Consider the following 18,865-nt stretch of genomic DNA (forward strand, 5'->3'; position numbering starts at 1 on the left):
AGCCACCGAGTCATTATTCAATGAGCTCATCAGAGCGAAAACCATAACCGACATCTGTTTTACTTTTATTAAACAATCTATGCTTGAAATTTCTTGTACACGCAATAATACTTTATCTATTTACAAAATATTATTATAACAACACATGCAATACATCTTAAAATATGTAATGTACGTAAATGTATATATGTAAGAGATGGAAAGCGAAAATAGAAACAATTCACAAAGAAAGGTTTATCGATTCACTAAATGGTTTACACGATTTATCAATATTAGTCGACTTAACTAAATATTGGATCCAGTTATAAGCTATTATACTATAGCTACATCTTAACCGATATGCATTCCTTGTAAAATTATTACTATTGAACTTTGTAAATATTGTTAAGTAAGAAGGAATTTTTATGAGCTAATACTCAGATTGCACAACGATGGGGTTTCTTTTTGTATTATCTAGTCACGCGTATTATACATTTTATAATATTACCACGGTGTATAGATAAAATCCTTAAAAAATACTTACGTATACTTATTTTTACAATTTATAAATTGCAAATTACTTAAATTATTGTTAATTACTTACTTTTATTAATTGTAAATTACTTAATTTACAATTTATAAATTGAGGATATACCGAATTTTTTAGTTATATGGATGAACGGTAACGATTCAAATATAAGGTCAAATGGTTTGTCCTTTGTTAAATTTTTTTATAAAAATATTTTTATTCAACTTTAACCAACAGTGCGTACTGAATGCGGTTAATTTGATTAATAACCCCCACTGGAGAAAAATATATACCAGTATAATTTGTATACTTAAGGTTAATCAGGTGAGGTTAGCGAACGAAGTTAGCGTAAGTTGCGTTTCGCTTAAAGTTAAATTTCCCTTTTTTGAGAGGGTTTCTTGTAATCTATTTACCTTACAGAGTGGTATGAGGGAATTTCTTTTAAATTTTTAGTTATCGTTTCGACTCCCACGAGAGCTTATCTGTGTTTGTCGACATATACCGACAAAGGACCGTAAAAGCAAATATTTCGGGCTTTCACCGACGTATTTGGTATATATCGACATTCACCGGAGAATATTAACATTCTCTAATTTCGGTCTTTCACGGTAACATATATTCGCGCGCGCGCGAACACACACACACACACACACACACACACATCTTGTTTCGTACGCGGAAATATTCATGAAATGAAATTACTAAACAGAGTAATTAAAAAAGTTTCAGTCTACTTATAAATATATTTTATAATTATAAAAAAAAGATCAATTAAGAAAATCTAATTGAAATTATTTACCGAAACTATCATATCTCCACGGTGAAGAAGTAGCTCGGCCTTACATCCGGTGGTCCCGGATTTGAGTCCCCCGGTCAGGCATGGCATTTTTTATACGCTATAAAATTTTACTCCCATATTCCCACGTACAAAATCATCTGAATTAATGAATTAATCCATCATTACAAAAAAAATCCCATTGTTCGCCAATTATTAAAGAGTGATTTATAACTTCCCTTCGATATATAATTTATTAAAACGATAAGCCTATAATGAATGCAGGTTGAATAAAAATATTCCATTTCCGGAACTACTCTACAATTAATGAAGGTCGTTTAATATTAATTAATTTAAATTTGATTGTATACTGTATTTTGTATATATTTGTAATTTTAAACGGGTATTGTTTTTATGTACAACAAAAAGTGGTTAATTGTTTCTCCTGGTAAAAAAATACATAATTTACATATATCAAAAATAAACTTAAGAAAAAATTTCCTTACTGCTTTTAAAGTTAAAAAAAATTTGATTATTCAAAATTGCGCTTGTATGTTCTAAAGCTATTAACAAAGATTTTAAAATGTTCTAGACACACTCGTATTACCCAAAGTTATTTAAATAGAACGAATTTAAAAAAAAATAATAATTTAATGAAAATTGCTAGAAGATATTTGATCAAATACAGAAATTCAATATTTAATATTAACATCAAAATGACATGTAGATTTTTAAGTAATTAAATTATAAATTTTCTGACCTCTGCAGCTGAGTAGGTAATTTAATTTCTCGGCATTTCGTGCGGAGGTCCCGGGTTCGAATCTTGGTTATACATGGAACCTTTTCATAAGCTACCAATTTCTACCCCGCTGAAGACCGTAGCTGTTCATGCTCGCTGTTTTATAACAAAAAAAAAAAGGTTATACATTTAAATATTTAAAGCACAAATAAGCAAAAATACAGAATAAAGAAATAATTATTTTTTAATAATTTTTTTAAATGTTTTTTTGAATATTCAAAAAATATTTTTCAAAATCATATAACTAGGCTTTGAAAAATACAGCTTTTAATTAAAAAAAAAGGGTATATCATCTAAAATATAATTTTTCATCTGTTTTAGTTAAGGACATAGCGTTCTAACTACGAAAGGTAACATAAGTATATTGGGAAACGACTGTTTAAGGTGTTCCTGTAACATAAATGAACATTAGCATATTTTTAAAAATACGAATTAAATCAATCACGATGTACCAGGATATAGATATTGGTTAAGCTTATTTTGAGCATAAGTACAAGTAAATTCAGTCGGGCTCAAATTCCGGCCAGAAATCTTAATTCCTTTACACACATATTAAAACACAAATACATACCGAAAAGATAAATTTTATTTAACGAGATATGCGGGCATCGACTGCTATGATCAATTAGCCCGAATGGAAATTTTTAGCGTATGAAAGAATTCGAACCCAGGACTTCCGGGTGATAGGCGGAGGCGCTACTAATTTTTTCGAGACGATATTTATTTTTTTATTAAATTTAAAGAATATTTAGTAATTCGTTGCTACATATAAAAGAAATGAAAAGAAACACTTGAGCTGGTAATTTTGAATTTTTAACCACCTCTTTTCCTCCTGATACTAACATAATTTGATTTTATTGCTAGATTAAGTATAACAGTAAATGTAAATATAAATATAAATGAAAACGACTTACCGGCTTTCAATTCGACTTAATAAAATTTTAAAAAAATTTAAAAAAAGATCGTTCATAAATATGAATAAATGTTTTGGAGACCCTGTTACTAATTAGATAAAATAAAACATATAACAGCGATCCGAAAGAAAATAATAATTGTATCTTATTTTTATTTAAATATAGTCTATTTTCTAAGCTAAAGGCTCTATCCCCAGAGAGAAGTAATAGATTGAAGTAGTCAGAACAATCTATTTTAACAGTCTATAAGAGGTTTTACGGATACCACTATGTCCAGCAGACTGTGAATACCGGTGTTCTTTGGCGGTCGGATTTAATTAATCACACGTCTCAGGAGTGGTCGGCCTGAGTCTGTTCCAATACTACACATTTACAGGAATATTTACAGTTACACGTCAGACTGCACATGATGCCTTGGCAACTCTGCACAGTACTGTTGACATCATATCACTATGCTGTTACTAACCTGGTATACATAAATACAATAAAATATATATATATATATATATATATATATATACATTATAAATAATATAGTTATCGTAAATAAATAAATTTCTGGGTCTTAGTTTAATTATCGCAGTTATTCTGGAAGCTTTAGGGGATGAAACTGGCTCAAGAAGACAATTTGTGGTTGACACATTACAACTATGTTTAGTTTACATAAATCGTGAAGGATAAAAATATTTTTTTTTTTAATTATAATTAAATAATCTAACGTTAAGATTCCTTTAATGACTGCATTTGTATATTTGTAAAAGTCTTAAAAAAAGATATAGAAAGTTTGCCCTTCGGGAAATGCATGGCAACTCACTGAAATTGAAGTATTATTCTGTTCTCTACGTGACATCTTCACTGTTCGACACAAGAACTGGCTGAATAATGAATGTCATTAAAAAAATTAATTACCTTCAAAAAAAGAAACTCTACATTATTACAACTTGTCCCTCAAATGCTTTAAATGCCTTACAACCGCATGAACGACAGAAACAGATTGTGTAAAAAAAATTAATCTACACCGCTATTACGAAACAAAGACTTAAAGAAAATGGATTGTTTAGATAATATAATTTTTCGTTAAAAACAGAATCTTTCTATTCTGATTAGTATTGATCAGAATATCTAGTATTTTAGATCCATCACTCAAGTAAAAGATCTGAGTTTTTTATCTGGCTGGGAAGACAGAAAGGCTTCTTGATAACAGATGTACTAGGAAGAATGCAGTATAAAAGTCGGTGGAGTGCAAAAAATCTGAATGGGATCTAAATAAAATAAAATAACCTTTGAAGTTGAATTTATTTTGTGTTCTATATACTTTAGATAATAAAATAAGCACAAGTAAATCATTATTTCTTGCGTTGAAATTATTGTATTATTTTTTTTAGGGATTTCTGTCACGATTTTCGTAACAATCATTTATATTCAAATTTAATATAAGTGCAGAATCGACGTTAAAAGTTAGAAAATTGGTTTACTAAGTAAACGTAACCGAATATTGCTCATCCATTACGTATAAAATAGAAACCCCTTCCGCTATAAATAAAAGCAGATTAGCTTATTAAGATATGAATAATAACCACGACGTAAAAAATTATAGTTTATTTAAATAATATATACGATCGTAAAATCTAATTTAATATCATAATACGTCAAAATACAGTCGATGAACGTAGAACAAAAATATACTTTCTGTTCCACTATTTATCTCTATAACTCTGTTTGCAGCCGAAGACGATGAGCGCTGCATCACACTTGTTACACCGGTTTCCTTAATTTATTGTAACAAGGTATATCAACATTCCGTTACATCTTACATTCACACCGCTACGAACCACTACATTCACCTTAATGTTTAATATTTTAACAGCAAACTGACAGAACAGTGTTATAAATATTTCTTATAATCTTATAAATTAGTTTATGTGAGTTATGTCTGTGAATGTGCGCGTCTTCCCATTAATCTAAAAACAATTACAGGTCGGTTAAACCGATTTCATATTTTCCCTGTCGTAATTACATTACTAATCGTATAATTAAAATGATAAAATTAAATTAATTTTTAAATTTAGTGAGGTTCACTTTTAATTATAAAAATAAATTTAATTAATTTTTATACGTTATTCAAAATTACTTAACTAAAATTACATATAAATGCAACAACGTACGACCACGCTAAAAATTGTTAAAACATAAGATTTGTGGTTAATGAGCTGCACATTTGGATTAAATAAATATATTTAATAACTCATAAAGATTGTGATACATACTTTATAACGATTGTTATAAACAATTAAATAAAAAAAATTAAATAAAATCTCATATAATTGATCTTTATATTTTATTATAATTTATAATTGAATAAATTAAATTCGTGAATATTAATTTTGTGTCGCGTACAATTTTCTATATTTGAAAAAAAATAACTTATAAATTTATAAATAGATACAAACTAGCACATTATATTGTATTAAACAAGGAAAATAAGGTTTCAAATTTTTTTTATGGAGTCTTAAAATCAATATAATAAAATAAAATGTGTGTGATGCCACACATCCATGTTAGTAAGTATTTCACTTCATGGAAATAAATTAGAAATTAACAAATTTAGTTATTAACAATTAGTTTAAAGTACAAACGTTCACGAAGACATACGACGTTAATAATTTCAATTAAATTTTATAATGAAGAGTTTCTTTTAATTTATTTCACAACTTTTCAGTCGTCTTTATGGCTAACTTCTATGACTGGTGCTGCTGTTTTCCGAAAGTCAGTTGTTATTATCATTGGCAATTATTTTTAATTAAACAAAAAGGATTTAGAAATTGGATGAAAAACATTATAGACTTTAATTCTGCATTTTAATATATATATATATTTCATACTGTAAGACCTTTTAAATTTTAAAATAAAATTTATTTCAGTTTATGGTTGGATATAATTAATATTTTATATTAAATATTTATATAAGTTTAATATTTATATAAGTTAATATCATCAAAAATTATCGTGGACAAATAATAAATCTGTTAACTCTTTACGACATTCAACAAGCTGTAAATTTACCAGAGCATTCAATGTTCTGAAATTCTTCGGCTTCTATTTCATGGGCAACAGACACTTCAATATCCCCTTTCTTCAAAATATATTTAATTAACGAAAACTTTTTGGCCTATTTTAGTGCTAATTGGGGTCAGAATTAAGATAATAATATAAATAAAAATGTATTCGTATATAAATATATATTACTATTATTTATAACTCTACTGGTCTAAAATAGAAAATATACATTTAAGCTTTGTTTTTTTTAAATTGCTAATAATTTATTTTTTTATACCAACAGTTATTATATATTTACCAATGGATGTGAAGCTTAATTATAAGTTTCACCGATACAGTTAAACATGAGAATGGAAATATTCTCGAAAAATTTTTTTTTGAAATCCATACAATTTAAATTCAATATTGATATATTTTTATCCAGAAAAAGTAAAGAATTAATGTTTAATTAATACTAATTTAACGCAATTCATATATACTTCTTGTGAAACACCAAAATTGTTTTCTAAAAATGCGCCCTTTCAATTACCTAAAAACAGCTTTCTTTATTGCTCTTCATCCAGTTTGGGCGTTTTGTCAATCATTTTTCTACAGTGCTTCCTTCTTGCAGCAAATAATACGAAGGTGTTATTTTTAACCATCATCTTTAGTTTCTCAGAGAATATAGCTAGAATAACAATATTAGAGGGAAAGTACGGTCAAATATTTCTATATATGGTAACCATGTCAAGAATTGAATATCGGGATTTTTCAAATCTTTACGTTTTAGGGTTCAACCAGCTCATTAGACCAAAACAAACATATATATGTATGTATGCGCATAAATATGTACGTATGTGTCGCACTGATTTTGGCCTTATATCTCAGGATTGAGCCAACCGACTTTCTTCAAATTTGATTCAAATATTTCTATATATGGGACAACGATCATATTAATTTTATTTTTAATTTCTTGAGGGGTGTGGGATATCGCGAAAAAACTAATTTCGATTTTCTTCAAAGCATTTTTCAGTAAATTTGTTACATACAATACATATATAAGCAATAATAAAAAAAAATCAACCTCCATTTTTTAAAATTCAAATATATATATATTTTTTTTTTCTTTTCCTCTATCTTCTTTTTAAGATATATTCTTTAAACGTTTTGTAAGTTTATATTTCATATATAGAGCTATCAAGAAACTTCTTTAATTTTTTTAAATTACAGGTCCCGGTCTAAAATGCCGGAACGTTTTTTGAAAATTCTATTTTTTTTTTTATTTTAGCATTTATTGGACGATGTGTATGATTTGATAAAACTTTATTAAGCAAATTTATTAAGTTTAATCTTTACACGAATTATTTAGAAAAAAATTCTTAAAATTTATTCCCCACTTCTAAAAATATATATTGTTTTTTTTTTCTCTTTTATTTTCTATCATTAAAAATCAGGAAAGTCATACAATAATAATTAGTCAGCTTTTTTTTCTTCAGAAATTATTCGATACCTGTTTTATTAAAGATGATGTTAATAACTACAAAACGTTTATTCAGATTATCGAAACGAAAACACCAGTTGACGAATAACATTTTAAATAATTCTTTAAAACGAATATAATATTTTTTGGACTAAATTTGTTACTAAAATAAAAGAGTCGATAAATGAAAAAGAAATGGCCCGAAAACAATCAAATTGGCGGCAACTTGTGAAAAAGGTTAGTTATTATGTAGTTAGCACGGCATATTTTTAGAAGAATAGTTTGTGCGTTAATACTGGCATAATATCAATTTTAATTGAACAAGAAAAAAAAGGAGTATCTTTTTTCAAATTCTAACCAAAGACATTTAAAATGAAATTAAATATACTTGTACATTAGTTAGTATTAGAAGAAAAAAACAGTCGGGTAAAAAATAAGTCTACCGTCAATTTTTTTATCCTTATAATATTTGCATTTATTGACGAAGATTGACGTGGATTATACTTTGAATATGATTAATAAATCCGTAAGTAAAGAGGGAGTAATGTAAATATTTTATTACAAAATATTCTTTTTTTCACATGAAACAATATCTTTTACACGTAATTTATCATATGTAATCTTATTTATTAAATGAAAATGTAATAAGAAGAGAACAGACTATATGTATAACATAAGGTAATTATGTAAGGATAAGAAAATAACAGGTAAGCAAAGGGAGAAAAAGAGAGATATACGGAGGAGGAATAACAAATAAAAAAACGCACATAAAGCCTATATGTATGAATAAATATATTTTTACGATTAGGTATTCATGTCACCGGTTCTCTTTTACACGTAGAACTAAAGTTCATAATATTTAATTAAAAGAATCTGACAATTCTCACGCTTTATTTAATACAATCCGGCTAAGGACTGACAAGACGCATATACTATCTAATAAATAATTAAAAAGGAAACAAAAGATAAACACAATAACTAAACATAAAGGATTTACAGAAGCGGTCAAAAGGTTTTTTCCTAATTTCTTTTTTTCACAGTTCAATAAAGAGTATACTACTAGAAATAACACAGTAGACTTGTAAGGAATGTAGAAAAGGGGAAATAATCTCCTCATTAAGAAAACATATCTTGTGGAAAAATATTGATGAGATAGATAAGAATTCTTTCTCCGTCTTAAAATGTAATTCCATTTAATTGAGCCCCGTATAATAAGCAGTTTTCTTTTAAGTATTAGAGTTGAGGATCAAAATTTAATAAAATATTTATTTTTAGGGCATTTTCATCACAATCGACCATATTTAAAGTAGACTATCGATTTCTTTTAAAAATTTTTATAAATTAATAGTTTTAAACCTTCGCGAATTATTATTGGACTCCTAAATCTGTTTAGAATTATAATCTCTTATTGTTATATCTATAATTCAATCGATTTTTCAACACCTGATAAAACAACAACATGCAATATCTTTTTTTTTAATTTGGATGGGCAAAAAGAAGTGAATTAATTTACAATATTTCTTACGGTTTAATTTAATATTTCACTCATTTCTTTTAAGATTCTTTTTTATAATTGTCAAAAATATACGATTTATAAAAATTTAATAAAGATTTAAAATAAAAATAAAGTAATACATACTACCTTAGCTTTCTCTCTGTATATAAATTAAATATATTTCAACTCTCAATATTAGTTCTCTAAAAGAAATTTAAGTACAAAAATATACAAAATGTTTATTGCATTGCACTATTTATTCAAGTGTTTATAAATATGATGTGTAAACCATCTAAATTGCATTACAAGAGGTATCAGTAAGAATTGCTTTCTCTGAGAATAATGATATTTACTTTGGTGAACAGAATGAAAGTGTCACTTTTAGAGCGGAATATCACTTTAATTTTAGTGTGTTTGATATGCAAATATATATAGTATATATATATACTATATAGTATATTCGGCTCATGGAGAAGAAAATAAGACACCACTTCACTCCTCACTTTTTTTTTTAGCTAGTCTGACAAGGGATGCTTGTTATTCTTGAGCATGGATATTTTGTTTTCGAGAATGAATTCTATTCGTGTCAGATAACCTACTAATATTAAGGATCTGGTGAACAACATCATTAATACTGAGATATTTTCGATTTTTAGAGAAATAAAAAAAGAACATTATCAGGATCAATTAAAACTTTTAAAAATTAAATAAAGAATATATATCACAGAAAAGAATACATCACACAAAAAAGGGAAAAACAAAAGCCTCATCAGGGAAATATTTACTTCATAATTCAAATTAAAAAAAAAAAAAATTGCAATTAATCTTGTAGAAAATTAATAATAAATCTTGATTTGTTTGAATTAATATAGAAGCATCATCTCGCACATACAAATCGTCTTCCCATTGTGTTAAATAAAAATTGATGAAATAACTCCTTTTTAGTAGATTTCATAAGAAAGCTACCTATTCTAATGGGTAGTCTAATGGGTATTCGACTTGCGGAAAATTTTGACATATCTTGGTGTTTCACATCCCCCAGAGCCCAAAACCACCGTCAGTTCAAAAGTTTATATGTATATATATTTCACTTTCTTGTGGACACGATAACTGCCGTAATTCTCGTTCGAGTTTGTTACTGGGCCAAATCGGATGTTAAATAAAATATCGAACTCCTTTAAATCTGTTTAAAATAGTCGTTAGTCCTCTAAACATTACCTAAAACTTTTGTCTGAAACAATTTTTGATATGACCAACCCTTACGGCAAGGGATGACCAAAGTGTTGCTGAAATTGTCAGATGGGGATGCTAAACATGTGAAACTTTTTTCACACGCAACTATTGACGGATTGAGTAATTTTTTTGATTGAGTAAGTTTTTCTTAACTTTAAGGTGGAAATATTTTTTATCCCCTACTTAGTACAGGTGAAATCTACCTCCGCCTTCCGGAGGGCCGAAAGGAATTTTTTTAAGTTCTAACAGATATTCCAGTAATATTTTTATTAATGGCGCGAACAAAAAATATGATTTTAAAATGTATGATATGTCAATTAGGAGATTTTAAAAATAAAACTAATATGTTTAGCATTATGAGATTCAAAAGGCAGATAAAAAGATATATCACCAAAACACTAATATTTTATAAAAATGTAAATGTATATTGATATCCAAATCATAGCTTTTCAAAATTCTCGCTTCAATATATACTTTATTAAATGAATGTAATCTATGGTTTTTGTAATTCATGTATGAAAAACATTTTTACCGATTTTTGCGTTTCATGATAATTTGTATAATTAGAAAAATAGGTACAAGCCCAGATTAAGAAATTAGTATTAACTTCAGAAAGGAATACGATTTATAAATACAGACAGATATATAAATAAATAAGCATATATATTATTATTACGAGTATATTTTATTTGCTGTACGAATATTTTGTTTATTTATTTATTTAAATGCGTATATTTTTTAGACGCAAAAAATAATTAGAATTAGCCGGCCGAATTGCATACTGTCCTACAGAAATGATGAATATATAAATTCTGTATAAATTAAATTTATTTAATTTGAAGTGAGTATTGTAATTCTGTGTTTTTACTTATATTATATATTATTTTAATAATTAAATACTTTTAAGATATTTTAAAATAGTAAAGGTCCTGGGTAGTTATAAGTAATGTCAATATTTTTCTCGTTCATTGATTCTAATTTAAACGGATGCAGATAAATATTTGGATAAAAATAAATATGGATTGTCTTATACTTTCATATAATATTAATTACAATGTATCATAAACTTATTGAAAACTTGAACAAGTAGTTTTAAATAAAATAATTATAGCCAATCATGAATAAGTTGGTGATGTGTTGATTAAAAAAGAAAATTTATGACGGTAAATACGTAGCCTATAGTGCTACGTATTTACTAAAGGGCAAAATTTATATAACTTAATTTAGAACCTGGTATATTATCTGTGATTGCTTATCGGTGAACGTTCAGAATGATAGAGGAAACAAACCAATCGATGATAATTTAACCTTACCTTCTACTGAGGTTATAGTTATATTGTAATGACTATTGTTTTTACACCCAAAACAGATTTTTATTTCATTAAACATTTTATTTTAAAGACTGAAGAAACAGTATTTTTAATTTTATTCTATAATAAAATTAATTTTATTTTATACTTCTACTCAAGATGTGGACAACATATGACTTCCTTGTACGCCTGTTAAATTACATTTACATATTTTTTTTAAAATGAAAAGTACATAAAATTCTTTTTTCATTAAAAACTTATGATACTTTTTCAATTTTTTTTTATTGAATTATTATTCATCGTAAAAATCTTTTACGAAATGTTTAATTATTAATAAAACAATATATTTAAATTAAAAAAAAAGTAGATGAAGTCTGATTCGAACCGATGTGCCTTCTCCTAAGATCCAAATATTATATTAATTAAAATTTCGTTTGGCTATAACTCTGGAACCAATGAAGATAATTACCACTTATGATATCGTTAAAAAGTTATAAATGAGGGCTTATAACTGCTGTTTAAGAAAAACTGCAGTAATAAACTGGTTTTTACGGACACCTTTGGTCCAGTCGATTGCAATCAAAAGGGGAGGTGCACAACTAGATGTTACAACAGTTCTAAATCCAAAATGTCAACATCCTACAGCTAATCGTTTTTGGGTTATATGAGATACATACTTACATACACACAAACGTACGTACAGATGTCACGCCGAAACTAGTCAAAATGGATTCACGGATGATCAAGATGGATATTTCCGTTGAAATTTGGAAACCCAAAGTTTCGTTATCACAATACTTCCTTTACTTCGTACAAGGAAGTAAAAAAGAAAAAAAGATAGTATTCAAATTAAAGATAGTATTCAATTTTAGCCTCCAAATTTCCCTTTTATTTCGAAAATCCATGATAACCGTTCAACTTTTTTGCTTTGACTTTACAAACCCTTAAAAAATTTTTATTAAAATAAAACACCATAAAGTACGATTAGAAACAAATGAAATAAAGACTATGTTGATATTCCCATCACATTATCCATAAAATAAAATAGATGTTTATGTTTTTTGAAAATTTATCTCGCATTTAAATTTAAGTTAAATAGATTTTCTGCTATTTGACGGTTCATTTAATGAATTGTCTACCTTCTTCGTCGGTGACCAGTGTAACACACTAACCGGGTGTTTTATCTTTTGTAGCGGAGTGGTCTTAATTATATAGTAAATTATGTAGCGGTATATCCATTAAATAAAACACAATATTCAGCAACATTAATTATACTTTCAATTTTTTAGATCCAAATATAACAACTTAATTACCCGACATTAAAATAATTTTTGTAAACCGATAGAATTCAGACTTCAATTAATAACGGATCACACGGTTTCATGTAATGGCTGGTGGTGACATCCCGATCACCAGAATGTCAACAAGTTACTTTGAAATGAAATAAGACCTAGCGCGAATGCTGAGTGAAGATCATGTAGGTATACAGACAACTACGTACGATATAGTTCTTATTTCAATAACTGGCAACGGTATGAATTTTTAGAAAAATTCCGTAAGAGAATTATAGAAAAAAAAGTGTTAAACATATGAAGTCACAGTATGTAGAATAATAATCGATTGAAAACATGAACAATTATCGTGAAAACTTTTATGACGCAATTCACGTGCTTCCAAAAAAAGATTCGGCAAATATTAAAAAATATTATTTATAAATAATTATCGGATAAAACGAGAAGGTGTATAATTCGACCTTCCGTATAATTCCCATGCCTAGGTAGTTGTATCGCGTGCAGACATGTGTTATGTGTTAGTAAGTAACCAACGCCATTGTTAAAAATGCAGTTCTCATTTTTGTTTTACAGTCGGACATAGTTTGTCCTATTTTCCTTGGCATCACTCGATGATTGTAATACCATGAGTTAGCATAACTCACCGATTACAATGTAATGAATGACACAAGCAAACAACATTTACGGATTGTTTATATTTTTATTTTTTTAAAGATATTTTTTACTAGTATAAAGTATTGTTTGAAGATTGTATATTTTTTTATTAAAGACTGTATTATATATAGAAATCTGATTGTATAAAAATAAATAACTTAATTTTACATTAATCCTAGAAAGAATGGGAATCTTAAAACAGGCAAAAAAAAAATAGATCTATATAATTGAGTCTGAAATTATTTTATACTTCTGTAGACTTTAGAACAAAAATAAACAACAGATCAACCTAAACATAAAAATAGAATTAACTGTAGTTTTCAGTAACCGTGGCTTGTCGCAACCAAAAATTATTAATTTCAAAAATATAAAATATATAATTTCAAAAATAATTCACGTTTCAAACTGCGTTCTAAATTCTACTTACAAATAGTACGTAAAAAAAAATTTACCTAATTATTATACTTGAATTACTTGACGGTAAAAGTAATAGCAATAAAATAAGAAGTTATTCAACAAAATATCAAGGACACGGTCCTTTGTCAATTACCACACTTACCACCTTATGAGATAAGTTATGTTATAAAAAGTTATTTGGTAAAATAAGTTTTATCAAAACTCTCTACTATTTAGGTTACGGTGTTAATATGTATTGAATCATACATATTATGAACCGAGATTCAATATCGGTACATAATATGTCTGTAAGCCTTGAATAATTCGCTCTGATACTAATTTAAAGATTTTATTATTACATTACGTTGTAATTTGAAAAAAAAAACAATTGTTGCTACATTTTATGCCAGCAGTTTAACGTAATATGTAATAATCTGTAATGTAATATGTATTATTTGTGAGGATAATGTAATATGTTATATGGCCGCTACATTGACATCACCGTGAACACGTTTTCTTCACACGTTAAGCGTAGTAATGAGCTTTTTTAAAGTAATTGTTTCAAGAGTACAATTGAATTATTAAAAGAAATAATATTTTATTTATCTATACGAGTACCACCCAGTGGAGGTCCGAACCGTTTAGAATTTATTTGATAATTCACATAATTTTGGAGACTGAGGAGGTTATTCCTTTAGATATCTGTTCTTAGCGGTTGTTAAAATTATCAAAGAAAATCATTTTTTGTCGCAGGATATATTTAAATGTTGGTCAAAACAAAACCGTTGTATTTTCCATCTGGGTAAAAATATGCCGATCATCTTAAGTACTGTAGGCGGAATGGGCGCACATTTCCTAAATGAGCGCTCGTTCCGCCCACAATCCTATCGCTCTGCTTATCGATTGCAGGCAGAGACTGCGTACGACGTATTCACACAGCAATCAACTGTCTCCCTTCTGCGGTAACAATATCTCAAGATCGCAGGCACCTACATAACATTAGGTGTAGAGCTGGTTGGTGTGTAGACCAGACCACTGTCCGTAACATCCAATGCTTCTACCGAACGCAAGACCGACGATCCTTCGACACGATGCTGTCGCAAAGACCCTCGCGATATCCCAACTCCGTAGGGAAGGCCTTGTGACGCTCCCGGTAGCCACACAACCACCCCCCCCCCCCGTATACCCTCGCGACAGCACTATAGAATAAGAACTACGTGATCCGCCGGGAACACCGTCTTAACACTGAGGAGGGTCTCAGGAAACCAGACATTATAGCAGCCCAGGACGGGCAAACCGTCGATATTGATGTTCAGATCGTCTCTCGCTCCGCCGACCCAGTGAAGCCACCAGATAAGATTGCATACTATTCCTACAACAAGTTTCTGATTCGTGCCATTGAGATATGGCATGTGGTTTTACTTACGTCCTCGAGACAACTGCTACGGACACGTGGAGAGGTCTGGAGTCTAGCATCTGCCACTGACCTAAAGGCGCTTTATCAACATCTGTCCTTTCTGAAGGACAGGGTTCTCCAGGGATCTTCAACTAACTTTATACGCTGATAGCGCTTGACATACTGAAAGCGTCCATCATCAACACGTAGTGTTCAGGATGGTATTCTTCGTCAACATCCTCGGGCAAGGATTGGTTAGTGTGCTTGGCTGGAACATTCTCTTTCTTCATAGAATTCCACATCGTCCTTCCTATCCTCTTTCGTCTGCTTTCTCTTGTTTCTTCTCTTCGTCTTCTTTCATTCGATATATACGAAACTGTAAAAAAAATATAAAAAATAGGCCTTGTGCTTTCTCCTGGGTCTTGTTATCCTACAATATCAGTATCCTGGGTCAATATAACAGTATCTGTTATCCTGGGTCCTGAAATCTACTGAGTACATGCCCCTTTTCCTTTTATTTATATACGTTTTCTTTTATTTCCTATTCTCAGTTCTATAGATATAGATTTGTTTACGCTAAGTACATCTTGAGACAGTATACGTCTCCAGTGATTAAAACAGGAGGATACCTTTCACAGACTCTGACTCGGTGGTTACACAAAAATCTAACGGCTGAGGTGCATATTTGGGCAAAACCTGGCGGTGGTATAACAGTACGAAATGAATAAATTATTCTTTGATATAAAAACTATTTTCATTTGATTTATTTTTCTAAACAATAAATTTCAGTATTGTTAAATTCAAAGTAATCAATTTGCACTTTATGATGTCCTTTTACTACACAAACTTTCAAAAAAAAAAATACTTCTTAAGGTACATAAAACGAATTTATTTAAACTTTTCCTTAGGAAGTAAGAGTATAAATAAAAAACTATACATATATATATATATATAAATTATTGACTATACACAGAGATTATTTCCGATTATTTCCCTAGTATATATATATATATATATATATATATATATATATATATATATATATACTAGGGAGACGTTGTATGGACTTATCACGTATTACCTGCGGATATAATCTTCTACTATAGTTCTTTACTTTACAAACATTTTATTTGTTTTATTTATTGTAATTGTTTATAAAAATAATAAACTCTAGAAAGTAAATTCTTGACATGCAATTTGAGAAAGGTATTGAACTTCAAAAGAAACAAAATCAAAGTAATATTGGTAAAAAAAACATGACAGATGATTATTAAAAAGAGAAAGTTAATAAACTTACCAGGCATGATGTATACATCTTAAGTCTTAATCCATGATATATAACAATTAAGTAAATAATACCAATACTCATATTTTTCTAAGCAGATTAACAATATATATATATATATATATAGAAGAAGGTGGTAAATATGTTGTGACTAAAAAAATTAGCATACAACGTAAAATAAGAAAAATTCAGAAAAATAATATATTTTATTCGATTAATTTATATACTACATTTTTAAATTAATACACGTACGTTTAATAGGTATTACAGTAACCTTTGTAAAGGTATTTAATTTAAAATTACAGTTACGCATGATGATAAATAAAATCTATCAGGGATTGAACCCAGTATCTTTCGAACGATAGCCAGAGATACTTCCAAAGTAGCCTTATAATATAAATATAAATTATTAAACTAAATCTCTAATTAGTTGGTTTATACCGATAACAATATTTTTTAAATGTTAAAAGCCTTTTAATTAATAGTTATGAACTTTTTAATTCAGAAATGTTAAAAGTTATTGATATCAATCAGGATGATTTCGTGGGTTGCCGTTCCACCTGATCCAAGCTTATTATTATAAAAAAAATTACAATCGATGGATTCGAATTAAACAACAAAACTGGTATGTTACTAATTGATTTTGTCGAAGAATTTGAAAGAGTTAATATAAAATTGCTTTCAAATAAATTGGATGCAATAGGGGCAAGATTTATAATCGTTTACTAACTTTTTGATCGGTAGAACTCAATAGTTAAGTATAAATAACTTTAGCGTAATAAAAAAAGTAGGAGGTTTTAAACGGTTATCCTAGATGTAAATTACTTAATTTCCTTATTTCTGTTATCATTAATGATGTGTGTCAAATTTTTAAGGATTTTCTTAAAAGTTTCACATGCAAAAAATGAAATTTGACTTTGGTCTTTTCAGATGATGTGAAATTTTTACCTAAAATAAATAATATGTCCGATTGTGTACAAATCTACAACAAATATTAAATAGATTTCGTTAGAGTAAACGTAATGGTCTGCAGTTCAATATTAGTAAATGTAAAATTACAACGTTTTTCAGGATAAAAATCTCATGCTACATGAATATAACATGTGTATTGATAACATTAAATTAAAAAGAGAAAAATTTTAAATGCTCTTATCGTTCAGTTTGATAATAATCTTAAATTTTGTGAGAATGTTAATAAAATAAATTCAAAGGCTTTGAAAATTTTGGAATTTATGAAAAGAATTGCAGCGACTTTAGACCTGAAATATTAAAACTGTTATACTTGGTTTTAGTTAGGCTTATTTTAGAGTATAATTGCAAAATTTCATACCCTGTTTATGAAAATCTTTAAAAAAAAAAGTAAAAATTAAAAAGAAATTTTAGAGGTTATAAAAAAAGGAAATAGAAATGATTACCTTTGGAAAAGGAGATTATTTTATGATTTACCGACAGTACAAAATTAGCTCTGAATTATTAAACAAATTTAGTCATAGTTCATTACAAATGGAAGAAATCAACCTCTGAAATTAAATATTTTTTTAATAATATTTCAAATATTCACCTTAAAGGAAGTTTTTTATTGAATCTAACAAAAATCACGTGATTTTTTTTACATGTTTTTAGAGAACATATTTGCAATTTAAAAATAACTCGTTATAGCTTCCTGCGGTGATTGGTAAATAAGTGCAGCACTGTAATATAATGAAATGTTCAATATAACGATTAGTAATAGAGATGCCAAGATCTTAGGTTTAATTTATTAATTTTTTTTAACCTCCGGGACCACCGTGTTAGGTATTAATTCAGAGTATGAGATGAATGACAACAATATTTGTAGCGTATGAAAATGCCATGCCTGACCGGGATTTGAACCCGGGACCTCCAGATAAAAGGCCGAGACGCTACCACTCGCGCCACGGAGAACGACGAGTAATATTAAAATATTATTAATAATTAATATAGAAATATTAATGTAGTAATTTTTGAAATCTCATTACAACAATATCTTGAGGTTGCAATTTAAAAAAACCTGGTTGTGGTTGGGGAAAACGTTTTTTCTATTCTCCCGGTCTTTTTCTTTAAGATCGTATAACTCTGGTAATATTAATTATATCTTTCAACATTTGTTGGCTTTTGAAAGATAACGTATAACTGAGTATTTTAAAAAGGTTATGATTATATTAGTTTATTTATTAAAAATTATTGCGTCCTGAAAATGAATGAAAATAAAAAATAAATTTTATACATTTTGAAATTTTATTACAAAAAAGGAAAACATGCGACTGAAGTTGG

General features: G+C 28.1%; 1 protein-coding gene across 5 annotated transcripts in view; it reads right to left on the reverse strand.

Moving 5' to 3' along the window:
* The window catches only part of LOC142325497 (uncharacterized), a 384,074-nt gene that overhangs the window by 276,161 nt on the left and 89,048 nt on the right, over window positions 1–18,865 (reverse strand). For all 5 annotated transcript variants that reach the window (XM_075367339.1, XM_075367337.1, XM_075367336.1 and 2 more), the window contains one exon: window positions 2,044–2,178. The gene's annotated coding sequence lies outside the window, so the exon portion shown is untranslated. The remainder of the gene's footprint in view (window positions 1–2,043; window positions 2,179–18,865) is intronic.

The sequence above is a fragment of the Lycorma delicatula genome, chromosome 5 (assembly GCF_047948215.1).
Source record: "Lycorma delicatula isolate Av1 chromosome 5, ASM4794821v1, whole genome shotgun sequence".
Taxonomy (NCBI): Eukaryota; Metazoa; Arthropoda; class Insecta; order Hemiptera; family Fulgoridae; genus Lycorma; species Lycorma delicatula.